This window comes from Tursiops truncatus, chromosome 16 (assembly GCF_011762595.2).
Source record: "Tursiops truncatus isolate mTurTru1 chromosome 16, mTurTru1.mat.Y, whole genome shotgun sequence".
In the NCBI taxonomy this organism is placed as follows: Eukaryota; Metazoa; Chordata; class Mammalia; order Artiodactyla; family Delphinidae; genus Tursiops; species Tursiops truncatus.
Window position 1 is genome coordinate 58,151,634 of NC_047049.1, and position 21,216 is coordinate 58,172,849.

At 36.6% G+C, this 21,216-nt stretch overlaps 1 protein-coding gene across 10 annotated transcripts in view; it reads right to left on the bottom strand.

Annotated features, from left to right (window-relative positions):
- ADK (adenosine kinase) overlaps positions 1–21,216 on the bottom strand; it is a 483,942-nt gene that overhangs the window by 419,457 nt on the left and 43,269 nt on the right. The gene's annotated exons all lie outside the window — the stretch shown is intronic.

A 21,216-nucleotide genomic window follows, 5' to 3' on the forward strand; every position in this document is an offset into this window, starting at 1 on the left:
TTGTTTGTTAAATGTCTGTTTAAATGTGGGGCTATAATTATATGTAGTTCTTATTTTCATTTAATGTATGCTGTTCTGCCAACCTAACTGCTGTTGGCAGAAAAAAAAGATACACAGCCTTTTGAATCTATTACATTTAACTTATTCTCTGAGTATTCAGTTTTAAATTAATAAACGTCAAAAGGAAAATTCAACTTAGTAGGAAGTAGAAAGTAGAGCGCTATACTTCAACTTTCTACTACGTCTTTTCCAGAATAATACAAAGCACAGACTATTTTTTAGTTGGGTTTTGTTTCCTAAAAACATGATTAAACAGATGTTCTGCTTTTATATCCATTTCTTGATTCAAACATGAACATAGTCCCTAAAAAAGCCAGAGACAGCAAAATGGTATAGTGGTATTTCTCAACCTTTTTTCTACCTGAATTTACCAGAAGGAAAAGAAATACACAACAATCAGCAGAAAATGAGGAAGCAGGAGAGAGCACAGGGAAGGGCCCTCTTTACCCTGCCTCTAGTCTCCACAAAGAGAGCCTCTGAGTCAATGAAACTACATTAGATTGAAAGTCAAAGACCTGTGTCGTTGTCCTGATTCTGCCATTAAGTAGACAAGCCATTTAATTTCTCTAAAGAGGATAAAACTACCTATGTGACAGGGTTGCTATGTGGATCAAAAAAGATAATACTTCAGGGGGCTTCCCTGGTGGCGGTGCAGTGGTTAAGAATCTGCCTGCCAATGCAGGGGACACGGGTTCGATCCCTGGTCTGGGAAGATCCCACATGCCGTGGAGCAACTAAGCCCATGTGCCACAACTAATGAGCCCGTGTGCCACAACTACTGAAGCCTGCACCCCTAGAGCCTGTGCTCCGCAACAAGAGAAGCCACTCCAATGAGAAGCCCACGCACCGCAAGGAAGAGTAGCCCCCACTCGCCACAACTAGAGAAAGTCCCCGGGCAAAAAGACCCAACACAGCCAAAGATAAATAAAATAAACAAATTTTTAAAAAACAAAAAAAAAGATAATACTTGAAAAGGGCCCAGCACATTATTTAACAGATATAAAGGCTCACCCCTCCCCCCTTTCTTGGAATGCCTCCACCTCTACCAAATGAATAATTAAATTAGCTCAAAAGTAGATTGGTGGGGGGGGGGGGGGGGGGGGGGGGGGGGGGAGTTGTTAAAGTATTTCACTTGTTTTGAAACAACTGCACAACTACAGATTTCCATTAAGGAAACATCAGACAGTTGTATACAAGGATGTCAACTAGAGCATAATTTATGGAAAAGTAAAACTGTAAACTATTACACCATCCAAAACGTACCCAACTGCATCAGTAAATTACAGTTCAACCATGGGGAAATGGTTCAATATTGTATTTTTTAAAAAAAAGGAGAGGGATTTCCCTAGTGGTCCAGTGGGTAAGTCTCCGTGCTCCCAGGGCAGGGGGCCCAGGTTTGATCCCTGGTCGGGAAACTAGATCCTGCACACATGCTGCAAATAAGAGTTTGCATGCCGCAAGTAAGAAGTCCGCATGCCACAAATGAAAAAAAAAAAAATCCTGGAACTTTCCTGGTGGCACAGTGGTTAAGAATCCACCTGCCAATGCAGGGGACATGGGCTCAATTCCTGGTCCGGGAAGATCCCACATGCCACAGAGCAACTAAGCCTGTGCGTCACAACTACTGAGCCTGCGTGCCACAGCTACTGAAGCCCGCAGCCTAGAGCCCGTGCTCCGCAGCAAGAGAAGCCACTGCAATGAGAAGCCCGCGCACCGATGAAGAGTAGCCTCCACTCACTGAAACTAGAGAAAGCCCATGAGCAGCAACGAAGACCCAACGCAGCCAAAAATAAGTAAATAAAATAAACAAATTTATAAAAAAAAAATCCCGCATGCCACAACTAAGACCCAGCGCGGCCAGAATGAATGAATAAATGAATGAATGAATACTTTTTTTTAAAAAAAAAGAAAAAGCTTGCAATATACTCCCAAAAAGAATTGGAAACATATATATCAAAATATTATATATCATTGCATATGATTTTTATTTTTTTCTTTGTGTTTTTAAAATGTACATAATAAGGATATTATTTTGAAATTAGAAAAACTATATTAAAAACAATTACATACAACACTTTAGAATGTGGTTATGATACTCATCCGGATACAGTTTCCACTTAAACTTTTCAACCAATGAACTTGTAAGCCTCCAAAGATTACATGAAAACTTTTCTTGTACAAAAAAATTTAAATAAATTTAATTTAAATACTTTATTATATAAATATTGACAGCAACAGGTGACAAGTAAGTAGGAAGAAGGGAAGTGGGAAGGGAGGGAGAAGGAGGGGTAGAAGGGACACAGGAGGAGGGGAGAGGAGAAGGAGGAGAAATACTTCCCTCAATCCTGTCTGAGCTATTTAAGGAAGACACTCTTGAAGCAAAGAAAGAATAAAATCCAATAATGGCATTCCTACCATGGGCAATGGGAAAATGGTATTATTATTTAGGTTTATAATTAAGTATCAGAACACATAAATAAAATGTATTAATACATTATAGATAACTATTGAGATATGCCAGAACAACAGTAGTATACAACTAACAGTAATAAAACAAAGTTTGGGCCTTTTGTAAGAAACTGAAACAGACACTATTTATTCAGATGTGTTCTTTCCCTGAAGATTAGCATAACTTAGAATTTCAGGCTCAGAAAGGTCCTTGAAGAGACTGTGAAGTCCAGAACAGCCCAGTCATAAACGAAATGCCCTACCAATGTCACAGATAGTAATGTCAAGCTAAGACTTGCTATATAGCAGGATGATAATAAAATATTCCATAAATACTTGCAACTAAGATTGCCCTGTGAGAATTAAATGAGTAAAATTCTAGAAATCTACAAATATTACCATATAAACCAAAGAACCCTAATGGTTCCTGTTAAGTTTTATAAAGTTGACAGAATCAATCATACAGATAGTGTGGATATAGTGAGATTTTAAACAACGTAACATGTTTAAATGGCTCTTGCAATTGTAAAATAAAAGTTGATTCAAACATATTAGAGGGACTTCCCTGGTGGTCCAGTGGGTAAGACTCCACACTCCCAATGCAGGGGCCCTGGTCTGATTCCTGAACTAGATCCTGCATGCATGCTACAACTAAAAGGTTGCATGGTGCAACTAAGAAGTTCACATGCCACTAAAGATCCCACATGCCGCAACGAAGATCCCGCATGGTGCAACTAAGACCCAGTGCAGCCAAAATAAATAAATATTTTTTTATAAAAACATATTAGAGGGAATTCCCTGGCAGTCCAGTGGTTAGGACTCTGCTTTCACTGCCCGGGGGCCAGGTTCAATCTGTGGTCAGGGAACTAAGATCCTGCAAGATGCGCGATGCAGCCAAAAAAAAAGCAAATTAAAAAAAAAAAAAAAAAAACATATTAGAAAGCACAGAGAACTATATTCAATATCCTGCGATAAACCATAATGGAAAAGAATATTAAAAAAGGAAGGTATATATATGTATAACTGAATCACTTTACTGTATAACAGTAATTAACACAACATTATAAATCAACTATACTTCAATTTAAAAAAATACAAAAAAAACAGAAAGGAAGAAAAAGGAGATCAAAAGTGTTAATCCACTAATCTTTCAGCTTTCACTAAAGCTGAAATTTAAGAGGCTTATAAAGAAACAGATTAAGAGTAAACCATGGTGGGCTTCCCTCATGGCACACTGGTTAAGAATCGCCTGCCAATGCAGGGGACGTGGGTTCAAGCCCTGGTCTGGGAGGATCCCACATGCCGCGGAGCAACTAGGCCAGTGTGCCACAACTACTGAGCCTGTGCTCTAGAGCCTGCGAGCCACAATTACTGAAGCCTGTGCACCTAGAGCCCATGCTCCGCGACAAGAGACGCCACCGCAATGAGAAGCCCGCGCAATGAAGAGTAAACCCCGCTCACCGCAACTAAAGAACGCCCTCGGGCAGCAACAAAGACCCAAGGCAGCCAAAAATTAATTAACTAATTAATTAATTTTTTTAAGAGAGTAAACCATGGGGTTTGAATGCAAATAACAGCAATAAGTTACAAGGTTTATGAAAATAATATTTTAAATTCTCATTAAAAAACTAGATGAGGGGGCTTCCCTGGTGGCGCAGTGGTTGAGAGTCCGCCTGCCGATGCGGGGGACATGGGTTCGTGCCCCAGTCCGGGAAGATCCCACATGCCGCGGAGTGGCTAGGCCCGTGAGCCATGGCCGCTGAGCCTGCGCGTCTGGAGCCTGTGCTCCGCAACGGGAGAGATCACAACAGTGAGAGGACCGCATACCGCAAAAAAAAAAAAAAACAACTAGATGAGGATTAAAACTCAATTAGAGAAAGCTGGAGGAAATAATAATTAAGCTAGATTTAAACCTAAACACATAGAACTATACTCTTTGTATTTTAAAAAAATCATTGATAATTATTCATAACAACCAGCCACATATTTTCATTAAAGGAAATTTTTTAAATTTGGTACTTGTAAGATGTCACCACTTGGCTCTTGGGCCACATGAACAAAACTAGCCCACGTTGTATCACACTTCCTATATATTTCTAAGTATATTTTAGTCTGGATTCTGTCCCTACATGTCACTCCACTGTGATTTACTTAGCTGAGGTCACCACTGACATCCTATTGTCAAGGCCAGTGGACTCCTGTAGGCTTTATGTTACCAATCTGTTACATCTGATATTATTAACCACTCTGTCATACAAAGTCACTATTCTTTGTGAGACCTTATCTTAGTTCTCCTGCTACAAGCTCACCATTTCTTCTCCATCTCCTACCATACTTCTTCATCTACCCATCCATTAAATGTTCTATCTTCCACCCCACTTCTCCTTTTACTTTATGCCCTTCCTCTAGAAAGGCTTATCTATTGGTTGCTTTAAACACTACCTATTTAATAATGGTGGCAGCAGTGGTGGTGATAATGATGATGATGATAATGGTAAAAATAGCTAACATTTATTGAATGGCATTATGTCAAATTACAATTAAATATAATGTTTATTACATGTCTCTCCCACCATGAATCCTCTACCCACCAGAAACATAAATCAAACTCTCTCCTAAATATGCCCACCTAGATATCACACATTCATCTCATGCATGAACAAAACAACTCAATCTCTCCATCCCCTCTAACATGTCCTCCCCCTCCCATACTCCCTAACTCAGTTATAAATAACAACATCTAGTCATTTACCAAAACTAAACATTGGAATGTCATCCCTGACTCCTTTGCCCTTTTCATTAAATCAATCATCAAGTCTTACCTTTATAACACTGAAGTATTATTGAACTTTCTCCCGACCATTCTCTCCTAACTGTAATGATTAGGTCACCATCTCTCAACACGTCTATCACTACAGCCTCCTCTAATTTATCTCCTCAAATTCTCTGACCTACTGCAGACACAGTGATTTACAGCATTCTAAACGTGAATCTGACCATGTCATCCGCCTGCTTATTAACCCCCCTCAAGTTGTCTCCACTGTCTGTAACAGAGATGTGAGACATTCCAAGCTGTCTAGTAGCCAATAATATTAGCTAGCACATGGCAAATACATAAATTATCTCATTCAATCCTCACATTATAATACTCCTATTTTAATATTCCTACTATAATATTCCTATTTTATTCACAAGGAAACTGAGCTTCCACAGATTAAGAAATATAACCAAAGTCACACAACTACAAGTCACTCCAGAGCACAATCTTAACCTGTATTCTATAATGCCACAGTATATGAATCAATTTCTTTCTACATTTGTCTCCTCAATTACACTACTAGCTGCTTAAAGGCAAGAAACTTATTTAACACTGTAGTCCCAGTATTTGGCAAAATGCTGAACACAAAGCAGGTGCTCCAAAAAATGTATACTGAGCTCAAATGAACTGTTAAAAATGAATCCATGCTTAGGTAAGCCTTAAGAATACCATTTTCCTCAATATTTCCTCAAAAGTCAGGTCTGGAGGTACTTCCCTGGTGGTCCAGTGGCTAAGACTCTGTGCTCCCAATGCAGAGGGCCTGCGTTCGATCCCTGGTTTGGGAACTAGATCCCACATGTCTCCACTAAAGATCCCATATGCCGCAACTAATGACCCAGTGCAGCCAAATAAATAAATAAATATTAAAAAAGAAAAAAGACAGACAGACCAAGGTTGTTTAAAAAAAAAAATCGGGTCTGAAAATCAGAGAAGCCACGAGGAATACCGTCTTACAATATCTGGGGCAAAATGAAATCTTTATAAATGAGTCTATGTTCATTTAGCATCCATAATTTAGGTCTTATTTGAAGAAGCTCCAGAACAACTCAAAACCAATTACTTAATATGAAATAATATAAAGATTCAGAGTTTATTTCAAATTCAAATTTCAATACCAGTTTATTTCAAATTCTAAGAATCTGGAATTCATTAAACAAAAATCAAAATAGCCGAAGATCATCTTTCTTTTAAAGAAGGGCAAAGGTAACTAAGCTAAAGGAAATATTCAAAATTCAGTAGCCTTTCCAAATACCACGAACAATCTTAAAAAGTTGTTGAAAAAAAATTCTACTCACAATAGCAACAACTATATTTTAAAAATACCTAGAATAAACCTAACAAAAATGTACACTTATGAAGAAAACTAAATTTTGCAATAAGACCTAAGCTACAGTGTCTAATACTATAACCACTAATCACATTACTATTTGAATTTAAATTAATTAAAATAAAATAAAATTTTAAAATTCAATACATCAGTGGTCAGACTTCCCTGGCGGTCCAGTGGTTATGACTCTGTGCTTCCACTGCAGGGGGCACGGGTTTGATACCTGGTCGGGGAACTAAGATCCCACAGGCCTTGCGGCACAGCCCAAAAAAAAAAACACATCAGTTGCACTAACCACACTTCAAACATTCAAAGCTAAATGTGACTACTGGTTACCATATTGGAAAACACAGATATACAACATTTCCAGCATTGCAGAAAGTACTAGTGGACTGCTGCTGCAGAGACAGTAAGTTACCCCAGATTTCATTTTTACTTTTAATCTCTTCTACATGGTTTGAATTTTTTCCAAGAATCATTTATTTTTATAATTTTTGAAGCTAACAAATTTAGCAATGACCACTCCATAAGATATGTAAGTCTAAAAAAATCAAAACTATTCATTTTGCAACCCTGTATCTAATGTACTTAGAGCCTATGTGTTATTGAAATATATAAAAGAATACATAAACTAAATGGAGAAATACATGTATAGATAGAAAAACTCATATGTTAAAGATCTCATTTTTCCCAAATTCATCTATAAAGGTAATGTAATTCCAAACAAAATCCCAGAAACAATTTTTGTAGAACCTGACAAGCTATTCTAAAATCTGTGGACAAAAGAAAAGAGCCAAGAACAGCTAAGAAAATTCCTGAATAAAAACGAAGTGTAGGGACTTGCCCATCAGACATCAAGACTTAGTGTAAAGCTTTAGTAACAAAATAAAAATAGGGCTATATTAGTTCAAGGACAGACAGACTAGAAGGGAAAAAAAAAAAAAAGTTAAGAAGCCAGAGACCAAACTATAGATAAATAAAAATTGTCATTGCAGATCAGTGGGTAGAAGTTGGCCTATTCATAATATAGTAATATAATAGCTGATTCCCTAAAAGGAAAACCTTTTTAAAAACTGGATCCCAATACACATATATGTCTATCCTGTTGCGAGTTCTGGTCCTAAGTTTGTCTTTATTTGCCTATCACCTTGAAGATTTTGATGGTGGGAGGATGGTAATTCATATTATGGTTCCTCTCTCCTTCTCTCTCTCTCTCTCTCTCTCTCTCTCTAAATCTCTGTCTGTTCTCGTTTTTCTCTGCAAATGTTAACAGAGACAAATTTTGTAACATGTTTTTCATTCTCTCTTCTTTTTTCTACATGTTCTGAGTGTAGCAAACTCCTGTTATGACCAACATTAGAAGTTTAGTTTATATGAAGACAAATAATTTTACTGAATCTTGAAACATTATTATTCAGTCCCAAACAAAAAGGTGTTGTAAGTTGAGGAGTATTCAGGATTATTGTGACCAGCAATTATTTGCTTTATTTTAAAAATAGAATCAAAGAGTTCTCCTCTTTACATCTGTAAAATAATAAAATATTTTGGTGCAAAAAACAAAAAACAAAAAACAAAAAAAACTGGATCCCTACCTCACGTCATATACAAAAATCAGTTCAGGATCAATTAAGGACCTAAATACACAAAGCATAATGTTATAACTTGTAGAAGAAAATACTGCAGAATAGCTATACAGAGACAACTACAAAAGTGTCAGAGCATCTCACAATTAGTTTTAAACAAAACAATGATAGCTTTTAACTGTATATAAGGAGTCTCACTTGACACTCCAAATATTGTTTCACCTTCACACCTAATATACATCATTTATCAAAGTAATTCATCTTAACTTATACAAATAATTCATCTGTAAATTTTTGGCATTGAATAATCAGCATTGAAATTTATGATCAACTTTACTTTGAGTATTTTTGGAGTAAACATTAAGTAGTATCTTTCATGTATGCTTACATTAATCAAGATTTACCTAAGGTTCATATCATTATATTATTAAGGATTTATGTCTGTGAGAGAAACACATTTCCTGAACTACTCTAGCTTCCCTTCTTAAAACTGAGTCTTTTTATTTCTAATGATGACTTTTATTTCCTGATTACCATTTCATTAATTCTCTCATTCCTCTTACTTCTGTGGTATTTATATGGTGTCAGGAAAAATTAAGGCAAATCTGTCTTACATATTTGTTTTCCAACCCTATTAATACATTCCTTTCCTTTATTCCCCATAATTACACCAATACTCATCTGGAAGTATTTATATGTTCCATATTTCCTCCTCCCCTCACACCCACTGTGTCTCTTCAATATGCTGGAAAAGATTTTTCTCAATAGCCTACTTCCTACCACACGTGTCCTACTTATTTTCAGTTGTAATATTTTGGCAAATTGGATACACCCAAACTAACTTAATTCTGCTTTTCTCAGATCCTAATTTTTTCTTATTCAAGGGAAAAACCAGCTTTACAATCTTCAAATAAAGACTAGGATACTCTAGAAGAAATTTAATTTTTGAATATCAAATAATTATCTAGTTGATATTTCTGAATCATGGCAATGCTTGCTCCATTCTGGAAACAGGTCAATTGTAGACAACATACCATCCTCCCAACATAAGAAGTGCACTGTTTTGAAAGTTCAGTCAAAAAGAGAATTGTTGAGTCTTTCAATCTCTCACAAAGAAATTATTAATCTACTCTGATGCACTAATTAAAACTAAATGTTAACAATTTTTGGAGCAAACTACACACATTTTTCTCATCTACACTATATCTATACTAAAAGGAAAATAGAATTTCATTAAGTTTATGAGCCTTTATGTATCTACTTAATTTACACTCAAAAAATCTGGATATATAATTGAGTTTTTCACTTTCAAATTAATACTTCCATAGTAAGATAGTAGAAAATAAAGAATACAGGTTTTACAATTAAAACAAGCATGTATTTCAAATTACTGCACAATGACTGATACACTTTTTGGTCATGAACAAATGACTTAAGCTCTGTTATTCTTTACGAGGATAACTACCTTATAAAGTTGTCATGAGTACTAAACTAATACCATATAAAAACGTACCTAATACATGTTGAATAATGCTTTATTGTCAGATAATAATTGTTAAAAATTATTATACTGTTGTTTTTTCTCCTTACTCTTGAAACTTTTTCAGATGGATTCTCCATGGCCCTTCTTTAGATTCAACCCTTTGTTGTATACCAGTCCTGTGTGCAAAGACCATTAGAATATGATGATTCTTGTTCTTTAAAAAACTGCTCTGAAAAGCTTGACAAACATAGCATGTGAAAAATATATCTTCACAAAAATGTATGTGAAGAAAATATCAATTCTCTCATTAACTTTTTTTTTTTTTTTTTTTTTTTTGCGGTACGCAGGCCTCTCACTGTTGTGGCCTCTCCCGTTGCGGACAGGCTCCGGACGCGCAGGCTCAGCGGCCATGGCTGACTTCCCAGACCGGGGCACGAACCCGTCCGTGTCCCCTGCATTGGCAGGCGGACTCTCAACCACTGCGCCACCAGGGAAGCCCTCTCATTAACTTTTAACATTGAACACTTAAAACTCCACTTCAAAAAAAGCCTTTCATAAAAAAATGTTTTTCAGCCAAACGCTATTCACCAAGTGCCTAACATGTATCCAGCACCATGCCAAGGGTCATGTAAGAAAAAAGCATAGTGCAGTTCCTTTGCACCAAGAGCTTACTGTATATAGAAAAGATTTAGTAAGATACTTTCCTTAATTGCCTCTCTCCCCAGCAATGTTTATAAACACTGCATGCAACGCTTATACTAAATTGTTAACCTAGTACAAAAAAATATATATATTGAGCTTCCTCTCAAGTAAGAAATTAGAAAGCAGAAGAGAGTAACGTGAGTCAAGAAAGTCAAAGGAAATTGTAAATTAAAGGGAAAAAACCCTCTCTTTTATTCAAAACACTGCTTGTTTGGCAAATCATAAGTTAAGATCATCACATAAATATACAAATTGTTAAACAGTTAAAACAAAAGATGAAACCAGTAATCAACAAAAGATATGAACTAAAGGAAAGTGAGAAAATCATTTTTATTTATCCAGAGACTGCTCTGACATAGAAACCAGGCTTACCCATTTTGAATCCCCAAAATCTGGCATGTAGTTATTAATTCTTAGTTTGTACAATAGGTTCAAACTGTTAATAATTTAATCATCTGTTTAAAAAATAAAGGTAATTAGTGTAGCATGGTAGAAAAAGAAACAAATAGGGTCAGGAGATACAGATTCCATCTCAGGCTTGCAATGCTAACTGTAATCAAGGGCAAAACATCTAACTTTGCTGAGCCTGTTCCGCTGTTGTAAAATGAATAAAGAAGACTAAATTATCTCCAAATTCCAATTTGTCTCAAAAATCCTATGAGTCCATGGTTATACATTTCCTGCTATAGTACATATAATAATAGTGAAATACACACACTCACACCCCTTGGACTTCCACTTATGTATGGCAGAAAGATTATCTACTCTTCCTTCCAAGGCTGTTAAAATGATAATAAAGGCACAAAAAAAGGCAAACACCTACAGGAGCAAAAAGAATACTAATGTTAAAAAAAAAAAGAATACTAATGTAATTAACCATTAATGGTCAAAAGGTTTCCACAAATTTTCAGAAAAAGGAAAGCAGATGAGGAACTCAGCAGCACTAAAGAAACTAAAATCTCATTTGCAATTGAAAGAGACTACTTATGATAAGCAAGCTTAGTCCACCTGCAGAAACCCTAAATCTCAGAGTTACAGATAAGGCCTGGAGCTACAAGAAAGGGAATGGACTACCATCTCACCATCACAACTTACAATTCCTAAAATAAATTAGAGATAAATTAGAGGTTTATTCCCTCAAGAAACCAAAGAGAAGTATCTCAGAACTAAGGAACAACAGGCAAACCAGGGGGAATAGGGAGAGACAGGTGAAACTGCCTACTTAATTATGGTATCTCTAGCCCCCTTTCCCTGGCCAACTCAGAATAAAGCAGCCAAGCTTAAACCTTCAGAAAGGAAAATGGAAGACTTTTCTGTAAAGAAACTGAACAGACTCTTTAGACTTTCAGAATAGGTTTTTAGCATAACCAAGCCACAATAAAGTCCCATCAGTCAACAAGCCCAACCTGATAGGCACAGAGTAAAGGGACGACGTAGGTAATTAAATAAATTAATCCTACCAGAGGATTGTAAGTTAAAAAAAAAAAGTATGGGACACCCCTATAAGTTATTGATCACTCAAGAAAGCAGGTTTGCTTAACCACAAAACCAAGCTGGCTTGCTTAGCAACAAAACCATGCAACAGAAGTATGAGACATGCCCCCAAACAATAAAACAATGGTGGCATGAGACCCACATCCTGCCCAGTGAGCTCAGTAAGTTAATGACCCCTTGGACATGCTCTCTGTACACATAAAAAACAATAATTTATAAAAACGTGACACTTCAAAGTGAAAGACCCTCATTGTACTGAGACATGGAATAATTTTTCCATAGTGCCATGACAGTCCCGGTTTGACCACGTAGGGACAAGAAAACTCCCCTGCCCGACACAGAGGAGGAACTGATGATGGAAGTGTGATGTCTACTCAAGAATGAGGAAGAAGGTGGTCTTCTCCCCCTCCCACTTTTCCTTTGATTATAAAACTGTAGCCCACTAAGTTCTTGGGGCGCAGCACCTTCTCATCTGCCCACTTGTAAGCCTCACAAGCGGCCTACTCTAATAACTCACTTCTTACCTATCACTTTGCCTCTCACTGAATTCTTTCTGCGCTGAGACATAAGGAACCGGAGCGCCTCAGAGCCCCGTGAAACGCCACCTAGTGGTTTCAAACCCACATATACCAACCTGCCAATAAGGTTTTGAATGTGGGGTATGCGTGTGTGTGTGTGTGTGTGTGTGTGTGTGTGTTTGAAAAAAAAATTTTTTGGCTTTATTTATTAGTGTTCTTTGGCTATGTAACAAATTCACCCAAAACTTAGAAGGTTAAAACAACAGTCTTTATCCCATACAGTTTCTGAGGGTCAGGAATCCAGGAGTAGCTTAGCTGAGTTTTTCTGGCTCAAGGTCTCTCACGTGGTTGTAGTCAAGCTGTCAGCCAGAGCTGCAATCATCTCAGGGCTCAACAGAGAATGGAGAAGCCACTTCTCAGCTCACTTACATGGTTGTTGGCAAGTCTCAGTTCCTCAATAGCTATAGGCCTGAGGTCTCTACCTCCAGTCATGTGAGCCTCTCACAAGGTGTCTGAATGTCCGAGAGAGAGAAAGAAGAGAGCAGCCACAATGGAAGACACTGTCTTTTACAACATAATCTCCGAAGTAGGATACCATCACTTCTGCCCTATTACACAGATCAGCCATGGTGCAATGTGGGAGGGAACTACTCACGAGAATGCCAGGAAGAGGGGATCATCAGGAGCCATCTTGGATGCTGACGATCACAGCCTGCCTTCTGGCCCCCAAGGATCCCTGCCTCCTGTTTTTCAAATCCATGTGTAGTGCCTTCCCACATTATACCAGGTTTGGTTTGTATGACCAATAACAAGCATATGGCAAAAATGATGACATGTTATTTCCAAGAATAGGTTATAAAAAAGACTGCAGGGCTTCCCTGGTGGCGCAGTGGTTGAGAGTCCGCCTGCCGATGCAGGGGACACGGGTTCGTGCCCCAGTCCGGGAGGATCCCAAATGCCGCGGAGCGGCTGGGCCCGTGAGCCACGGCCACTGAGCCTGCGCGTCCGGAGCCTGTGCTCCACAACGGGAGAGGCCACAACAGTGAGAGGCCCGCGTACCGCAAAAAAAAAAAAAAGACTGCAGCTTCCATCTAGGGAAAATTACACTATTACTCTCTCTCAAGTCACTCGCAATAGGGCAAACAGCTGCCATGTTTTTAGGACACTCTGAGATTTATAAAGTGAGGGACTGAGGCCCTCACTCCAACAGCACTTCAGAAACTGAGGCCAGCCAACAGATCAATGAGCTTGGAAGCCACAGTTGAGCCTTGAAATGATTGCCACCCTGGCCAACAGACTGACTACAACTTCATCAGAGACCCTAAGCCAGAACCACCCAGCGATGCCACACTCTCAAATTCCTGACCCTCAGAAACCGTGTGAAAGACTAAATGTTTGTTACTTTAAGCAGCCAAGTTTTGTGGTTATGTATTACATAGCAATAGATAACTATTATTACATAGCAACAGATAACTTCATTAAAGCTTTAAGAAAAAAAAAAACTCATAAAAGCAATTAAGGATTGTTACAAAAATATTAAATTGTATAGAATTTTGAAATAAAAGTACCCACCTTAGCCAACCCACCCTCCCATGACTGCTGGAGTTTAGAACATATCCTTCCAGACTTTTTCTTATTCCTTTGCAAATAAACAGAATAAGTTTTAATGTCTTACCCTTAAATAAGAACAGACAGCCAAAGATCACCTAATATTGGAGGAAAGGCTCCACCATGAAGGAGAAAGGCCACAACAACCAGAAAAGAACAATCCACAGGGAACAAAGATAAAGCAGGAAAGAAAAGACATTCAAAAACCAAACAGAACCAACTCTAATACACTTAGACAGACAAGGGGGAAAAATGCATCCATAACACAAGAACAAAATGTTACATAATGATAATTTACTAATACCAAGGTCAAAAAAAAAATTCTAAAAGCTTGCATAGAGAAAAAACTGGTAATATAAAGAGTTCTATTAGATGCTGGAAGACAATGGCACATGCCTTCAAAATTCTCAAAGAAAACTCTATACTAACCAATCAATAAGACGTGAGGGGAAAAAAATGTTAAAGATCATCAGACATATACAAAGATTCAAAAAATTACCATATGCTTATGCACTCTTTCTCTGATGGATATGCTATACACACACACACACAGAAAACCAATAAAGAAGACATGAGATAAAGGAAGACTGCTGTTTAAAAGGAAAAGAAAAGAAAAAAAAAGACAAGTCTAGCAACACAACCAGTTCAGTTTGGAGCACAAAGATGGAGAACTGAAGAAGGGAGGTCACCAGAGGAAAAGAGGTTGATAGACTTACTGATTTTGAGGAGAACGGGTAGCGGGGAGAGTGCTTATTAGGCACATTACAGACTTAATAGAGTGGCTATTGAAAATTTGAATAAGTGTATAGAAAATAGTGCAAATGAACACAAGATACACTGAAAGAAAAAAAGTTTTATAAGTAATCAAAGACTACAATTCTGTTCACAATGATTACTGATCTGGTTTTTAAATTTTTATTTATTTTATTAATTATTTTTTTATTGGCGTAGAGTTGATTTACAATGTTGTGTCATTTTCCACTGTACAGCAAAGTGAGTCAGTTATACATATATATATATATATATATATATATATATATATATATCTCCACTCTTTTTCAGATTCTATTACAATATAGGTCATTACAGAGTACTGAGTAGAGTTCCCTGTGCTATACAGTAGGTTCTTACTAGTTATCTATTTTATATATAGTAGTGTATATATGTCAATCCCAATCTCCCAATTTATCCCTCCACCCATCCCTTTCCCCCTTGGTAACCGTAGTTTGCTTTCTACATCTGTGACTCAATTTCTGTTTTGTAAATAGGTTCATTTGTACCATTTTTTATATTTGTTTTAATGTAATATAACAAAATGGGGAAGATGAAGAAGAGGAAATGGTGTGAGTGAAAGAGAGCTAAATCCTTAGGTATCATAACAGAGACTATATATAATATCGAAATAGCTAGAGAGATAGACCTCAGAAAGCCCTAAGCTTAGGACGGCTAGGTGGACGGGTATTTATGAGACATTAACCGCCAATTCACCTATTCTCCCAGTAAGCATTCAGGAATGCAGAGGCTTTCTGACAAGTAACTAGAACCTGGTTAACAAGGACAAAAGTAATCAGAGACCCTCCAACAATTAAAAAAAAAAAAATCAAGAGAGTGTATAAATGCTGAGAGAATTGCAAAAGCAAAGTTCTCAGAAGGTCAGAGGGAATCCTCTCCACCATCACCCAGTAACAAGATTTGGTCATCTATTCTCCCAGTGACTTGAAGACCAAGTGTGCCCCTCCACACAGTGCTATTGTATCCTCTATTCTGGAATCCTTCCTAATGGAATCATGTTCTTGTATCCTTTCCTAACATTAAAGGAACTTTTGTCCTTTGCCTCTCCAATCAATCACCCTTATGAAAAATCACACAAATACTAGCATATTATTTAGAAATAGGCAGATACCAGGAAAAAACAGCTAATAGAATTTAAAATCTTCTGGAAAAACAGCACTTATGCAGAATGGGGTAAAAGCAAGGGGAAAGATGGAAGATGCAGCAAAGAACTGATTTTTTCCTTAAAAACCTTCAGTACTAGCTTACTTTTTAACTAGTACTAGTTTTACAATAATTATTTTTTTAACTGAAAAGGCCAAGTACTTTTTAAAAAAAAATCAGAATCACAAAAACAGATACTTTATAAGAATTTTAACAGTTAATTCATTTTTATAGTGTAAGATACTAATAAGTATATATTTAATTCATTTGTTATAGTACCTAGCAAATTATTCCTGGATAATTTATTTTTACACCATGCAAATATAAAACACTCATCTAAACATGGTCTAAAACATAAGTTAAACACAGTCTGTTGAAATGATGAGGAACACTTTCAAGTGTATTTTGGAAGAAATGGTCAGGAATATAAGAAAGAGAATTCTCTACTTTTTATGATTAGAGTTCAAAAATGTGCCTTTTATCTCCAAGTACTGATTTCAAAAGTCAGTTTTACTGATTAAAACCCTCCTAAAATAAAAAAAATAAGACTTCAGCTGGCCATTTGGGATCAGCTGCTAGTGAAACAAAGAAGCTATTTGAGTTCCCAATAGTGTCAGCACACAGCTGCCACATCATAATCACTCTGATCATATTTGCATGAACCTTTAAAAACATAGTGTACAGTGAAAAAAAAGCTAATTTCCTAAGACTACACAGAGTATTATCCCATAAACACAAACATATACAATATCTCTCTGGGTTATACATAGATGTCCGGGGCATGTTCATCAAAACAGTTTAACACTGGTTACACGTCATAAAATTTCAAGATTTTTTACTTCCTCTTTGTACTTTTATATGCTATTAGAATTTTTTTAAAACAGTGACAATCAATTAGTTGATCTCCTGGGCAAAACATCTCACACTAAGCAAACAAAGGAGTTCTAACTTTAAACGCATAAATTCATGTCAATTGATTCTATTTTGTTCTATTTATAAAGTTTTCCTGACATGTAACTGACATACATCTTAAATATTTAAAGTATACAATTTGGTAAGTTTTGATACATGTATATGCTCATGAAATCATTATACAATCAAGGTAATGAACACACTCCTAAAAGCTCGGTCCTGTCTCTCTGTAATCTCTCCTTCCTGCCTTGTAATCTCTCCTTCCTGCCCTCCACCACACCCTGGCATATGCACAGGAAACCAATGATCTGCTTTCTGTCACTATAAATTGAATTCCCTATAATCTCAATATAAATGGAATGATACAGTATGTATTCTTTTTTGTCAGGCTTCTTTCAATGAACACAATTATTCTGAGTTTCATCCAAACAATACTCTATTCCTTTTTTATTTCTGACTAGAATTCTAATGTATGGGTAAACAATCTGTTTAATGATTCACCTGTTGATAGACATTTAGATAACTTTCAGGTTCTAGCTATTAAAAACAAAAATCACCATAACATTAGTGAACACATCTTTGTACGGACACATGTTTTCACTTCTCTTGGGTAAATATCTAAGAATGAAATGGTTGGATCAAATAGACGTGTGTTTAACTTTTTAAACTGAAATTCAGTGCAGCACTTTAACTCCCCATGAGAAGAAAGCTGTAGTTCCTCCATTATCTAGCCAACATTTGGTATGCTTTGTTTTAAAATTTTAGCCATTCTAACAAATGTGTGGTAGTACTTCACTGTATCTTTAATTTACATTTCCCTAATAATGAAAGAGACTGAGTACCTTTCCATGTGGTTATTTGCCATCCATATATCTTTGGTGAATGTTCAAATGCCTTGCCCATTTTTTTATTGGGTTGTTTCTTTTCTGATTGAGTTTTGAGAGTTCATTATGTATTCTGACTGGTAGTCCTTTATCAGACATACGCTTTGCAAAGATTTTCTCCAAACCTGTGGTTTGTCCTTTAATTCTTATAACAGTGTCTTTCCAATAGTAAAAATTTTCATTTTGAAAAGGTCCAGCTTATCAATTTTTCTTTTATAGAACATACTTCTGGTGTTCTACATTTAAGAAATTCTGGTTTAAACCACAGTCACAAAGATTTTCTCCCATATTATCATCTAGAAGTGTTATACTTTTAGGCTTGACGTTTAGTTCTATCAGTTAATTTTGTATATGGTAGAAAATACAGATCTAAATTCATTTTTATGCATGTTGATAACCAATTGTTCAAGCACTATTTGTTGAAAAGACAATCCTTTCTCCACTGAACTGCCTTGCACCTTTGTCAAAAATCAGTCGTCCAGGGACTTGCCTAGTGGCACAGTGGTTAAGAATCCGCCTGCCAAAGCGGGACACGGGTTCGAGCCCTGGTCCAGGAAGATCCCACATGCCACTGAGCAACTAAGCCCTTGCGCCACAACTAATGAGCCTGCGCTCTAGAGCCTGCAAGCCACAACTACTGAAGCCCGTGCTCCGCAACAAGAAGCCACGGCAATAAGAAGCCCATGCACCGCAACGAAGAGTAGCCCCCCGCGTTCGCTGTGACTAGAGAAAGCCCGTGTGCAGCAACGAAGACACAACCTAGCCAAAAATTAATTAATTACAAAAAAATCAGTCGTCTATTTCTGCGTGGGTCTATTTCTGGACTTTCTATTCTATGCCATCAAACTTTACACTGATATCACTGTTTTGATTACTGTAGCTTTATAATAATTCTAGAAATCAGGTAGTAGCTTTTTTTGTAGATTCCATCAGTTATTCTACATAAATGATCATGCCTTTTGGAAATAAAAACAGTTTATTCCTTTCTTTGCAACCTGGATGTCTTTTACTTCTTCCTGCCTGATTGTCCTGAACAGAATCTTCAGGACCACTGTATACATTTTGAAGTGGTGAGAGTGGACATCCTTGAATTGTTTCTGATCTGAGGGGAAAGCATGCAGACTTTCACCATTAGGAATTATGTTATTAGTAGGCTTTTCCCTAACCCAAATTTTATGAGGTTAAAGGAGTTCCCTTCTATTCTAAGAACGCTATAAGAAACTTTATCAGGAATAGATAGTAGTTTTGGCAAATGGTTTTTCTATCTATTGAGATGACAATGTGATTTTTCTTTCTTTAGTTTGTTAATAGAGTTAAGTGCTCTAATTACATTCCAAACGTTACACCTACTCTACATTCTTAGTATACTATTTAATTCTGAAAAAAGGGATAAATACAGTGATACTAGTATTAAGTATGTTTAAGTGAGTTTCAATCTTCACTACCACTTTGTATTCAAAGTTGGTAAGACAATTATAGATAGCTAACAGAATGAAAACATATCAATCTTTATTAAAATAAAAAATATAGTTAAACAGAAGTTAGAAAGTAGAAAGTTAAAAGTTAGACTAGAAGTTAGAGTCAGGAGTTAAAGTAGAAGGTTAACAGAACTTAAAAGGAGCGAAGTAGCAGACGGAAGAATAGAGGCACTTCTAATTCTATATAATGAGAAGTCTAAGGATTCTATTGAAAGTTGATACAAGAAAATATTTTAATGTGTGTATATTATATCATTTAAAAGTACAAGGCAATCAGAAGTAAAACCATTAACATAATTGTATGCAGGAGTGTTTCTGATTAGCAAAGTATATTTTAAAAATTTGTATCTGAATTTCTTAGGATAAGACACATTCTCCAGTTTGTCCTTGGCGCCTCAACCTATTTCCTATTATATTACAATAGGGCAAATTTACACTTTTATAAATTCTTGCCTGATCCTTTGACACTCGAATTTATACAGATGAAGAGTTATAAAGATAATCTCCAAGACATTAAAAAACAGAATTTGTTAAAAATGGTTATCCCCCAAAATCAGTTGTATTTCTATGTATTAGCAATGAACAATCCAAAAATGAAATTAAGAAAACAATTCCATTTACAGTAGCATCAAAAATAATGAAATACTTAGAATTAAATTTAACCAAGGAAATGCGAGACTTCTAAACTTAAAACTACTAAACACTGTTGAAACAACTTAAAGAAAGACATCTCCTGTTCATGAATCGGAAGACTTAATATTGTTAAAATGGCAATGCTTCTAAAACTGATCTACAGATTCAGTGCAATCCCATTCCAAATTCCAACTGCCTTTTTTACAGTAATGGACAAGTTGATCCTAAAAGTAACAAGGAATTGCAAGGGACACTGAATAGCCAAAACAACCTTGAAAGACAACAACAAAGTTGGAGGGCTCACACTTCCTGACTTCAAAACTTACTACAAACCTACAGTAATCAAATCAGTGTGGTACTGGAATAAGGACAAGCATACAGACTTATGGAATAGAACCGAGAAGCCAGAAATTAACCCAAACACCTATGGTCAACGGATTTTTAAGAGGGCCAAGACCACTCAATGGGGAAAAGAAAACTCTCTTCAACAAATGGTGCAGGGACAACTAGATTTCCACATGCAAAAAAAATGAAGTGAACCCTTAACACACAACTGATACAAAAATTAACTCAAAATGGATCAAAGCTCTAAATTTAAGAGCTAAAACTAAAACTCCTAGAAGAAAACATAGGCATAAATCATTGTGACCTTAGATTTAGCAACAGATTTTCAGATATGACAGCAAAAGCACAGCAACAAAAGAAAAAATAAACTGGACTTCATCAAAATTTAAAACTTACACATTAAAGGATACTCTCAAGAAAGTCAAAATAACCCACAGAATAGGAGAAAGTGTTTGCAAATCATAAACCTATTAAGGGTCTAGTATTAAGAATATATACGGTTTCCCTGGTGGCGCAGTGGTTGAGAATCTGCCTGCCAATGCAGGGGACATGGGTTCATGCCCCGGTCCGGGAAGATCCCACATGCTACGGAGCGGCTGGGCCCGTGAGCCATGGCCGCTAAGCCTGCGCATCCGGAGCCTGTGCTCCGCAGCAGGAGAGGCCACAACAGTGAGAGGCCTGCGTACCGCAAAAAAAAAAAAAAAAAAAAAAAAGAATATATAAAGAATTCTTACAACCACAACAAAAAACAAATTAAAAAATGGGTGAAGAACTTCAATACACATTTTTCCAAAGATATACAAATGGCCAATAAGCACATGAAAAGATGCTCAGCATCATTAATAATTAGAAAAATGTAAATCAAAACCACAATATTACTTTACACCCACTAGGATGGCTATAATTTTATTTTTTCTCCTTTTTTTTTTTTTCTGGCCATGCCACGCAGCATGTGGGATCTTAGTTCCCCAACCAGGGATCGAACCCA